General features: G+C 35.8%; 1 long non-coding RNA gene across 1 annotated transcript in view; it reads right to left on the reverse strand.

Annotated features, from left to right (window-relative positions):
* Window positions 1-1,299: 1,299 nt before the first annotated feature.
* The window catches only part of LOC107574623 (uncharacterized), a 5,481-nt gene continuing 4,267 nt past the window's right edge, over window positions 1,300-2,513 (reverse strand). Inside the window, exon 3 of the long non-coding RNA XR_001607698.1 lies at window positions 1,300-1,406. This is a non-coding gene — a long non-coding RNA (uncharacterized lncRNA). The remainder of the gene's footprint in view (window positions 1,407-2,513) is intronic.

The following is a 2,513-nucleotide window of genomic DNA, read 5'->3' on the forward strand; positions in this document are numbered from 1 at the left end:
TTCATTCACAGATGTTGACTCTGCCTTTGGAGGCTCATTTCAAGGTATGACAAGCATAAAAGGTTTTTAACTACTAATCTATATCAGGAACTAAGCAACCATAACACACAAGTCAGATCTTTAATTTCATTGTTTTATTTACAAATTGATATTTTAGTTGAATGTAACATCAGGATGGGCTAACATTTAAAATACAATCTTACAAGGATGGTAACAACACAACCGAACATAATGAATAAATTGCTCCCCTTACTAAAACAAACAGACAAAAACATGTTTAACAAAAACAGCAGCCCATAATTTTTTACTCAAAGGATTAGTAATCTGTACAAGGCTCGACTAAAGACAAGGGTTGGTAAGAGTGTGGCTGGTTGGGAGAAGAGAGAGATCTGGCCATCATGGTGTTCACCCCAGGGTTCAGGAACCTGTTTTCCTCTTTTGTAGTGATTCGCGAAAATTCTCCTGAAAGGGAAGGAAGAAAACAAAAACGAATATGGTCTCCAACAGAAACCGCTGCAGTAATGAGACATTTCCGGAACCACATCGCAAGGTGTAAACTCGCCACTAAAGTTGAATGCCAACAGTGCAAGAATGCTGAGCATCCTGTTTGGGCTAGTAGCTGTGTTTAGCTGAGCATCTTATGTTTGGGCTGTCCAAACCATAAGAGATTTCGTCAGGAATCCCGGCTTAACACAAAAAAAAAAAAAAACAGTCACAAAATACTCTTGGTTTTTTTTTTTTACTTTGTTTATATGCAAGAGAAACATTCTTCTGTTGAACATCTGTTAAAGGATTTAATGTGCTTTCATAATACCGAAAAATGTTCAGTATTAACTTTTATGTTTATGAACAGTTATAATTAAGTTCTCCTCCTCACTTTTTAGTTTTTTTTTCTTTTCTTTACACACAGGACGTTTCTTTATACACAAAATGTTAGTGTGTCTTATGATGTAATATTATAATGGCAACTACTGTAATGTTGCTGTAAACAAGAACTAATTAAACTTTGCTCCTTGTTCACAGACTGTGCATACTGTTATATGTCCTCATGTCTTGTTTGAATGTTGTGTCTTCGCTTAAAGATGATCACCCAGTCAGGGTTTATTCTGCAATAACCGGCTGGATGTACATTATCCCTTATGTCACACAAATAGTAGGTCCTTGAATGCACACTATAAAAGGTAAGGTTGCATATTTACATTACTATACAAATATATTATAAATACATGCACAGTGCTGGTGTACTGTGTGCTAAGTCTGATCATTTGTCCTCATATATCAGGTATGTCCCAAGGGTTGGTAAGAGTGTGGCTGGTTGGGAGAAGAGAGAGATCTGGCCATCATGGTGTTCACCCCAGGGTTCAGGAACCTGTTTTCCTCTTTTGTAGTGATTCGCGAAAATTCTCCTGAAAGGGAAGGAAGAAAACAAAAACGAATATGGTCTCCAACAGAAACCGCTGCAGTAATGAGACATTTCCGGAACCACATCGCAAGGTGTAAACTCGCCACTAAAATTGAATGCCAACAGTGCAAGAATGCTGAGCATCCTGTTTGGGCTAGTAGCTCTGTCCAAACCATAAGAGATTTCGTCAGGAATCCCGGCTTAACACAAAAAAAAAAACAAACAGTCACAAAATACTCTTGGTTTTTTTTTTTTACTTTGTTTATATGCAAGAGAAACATTCTTCTGCTGTTGAACATCTGTTAAAGGATTTAATGTGCTTTCATAATACCGAAAAATGTTCAGTATTAACTTTTATGTTTATGAACAGTTATAATTAAGTTCTCCTCCTCACTTTTTAGTTTTTTTTTCTTTTCTTTACACACAGGACGTTTCTTTATACACAAAATGTTAGTGTGTCTTATGATGTAATATTATAATGGCAACTACTGTAATGTTGCTGTAAACAAGAACTAATTAAACTTTGCTCCTTGTTCACAGACTGTGCATACTGTTATATGTCCTCATGTCTTGTTTGAATGTTGTGTCTTCGCTTAAAGATGATCACCCAGTCAGGGTTTATTCTGCAATAACAACCGGCTGGATGTACATTATCCCTTATGTCACACAAATAGTAGGTCCTTGAATGCACACTATAAAAGGTAAGGTTGCATATTTACATTACTATACAAAAATATTATACATACTTGCACAATGCTAGTGTACTGTGTGCTGAGTCTGATCATTTGTCCTCATATATCAGGTATGACCCTTTAATACACGATATCTTCACTATTGTGTTTGTGTTAAATCGTTTGTCCTCTTATATCAGGTATGTCCCTTTAATACACGATATCTTAACTATTGTGTTTGTGTTAAATCGTTTGTCCTCTTATATCAGGTATGTCCCTTTAATACACGATATCTTAACTATTGTGTTTGTGTTAAATCGTTTGTCCTCTTTTATATCAGGTATGTCCCTTTAATACACGATATCTTCACTATTGTGTTTGTGTTAAATCGTTTATCCTCTTATATCAGGTATGTCCCTTTAATACACTCACATGACATG

The sequence above is a fragment of the Sinocyclocheilus grahami genome, unplaced genomic scaffold, assembly GCF_001515645.1.
Source record: "Sinocyclocheilus grahami isolate Dianchi unplaced genomic scaffold, SAMN03320097.WGS_v1.1 scaffold2289.1, whole genome shotgun sequence".
Classification (NCBI taxonomy): domain Eukaryota; kingdom Metazoa; phylum Chordata; class Actinopteri; order Cypriniformes; family Cyprinidae; genus Sinocyclocheilus; species Sinocyclocheilus grahami.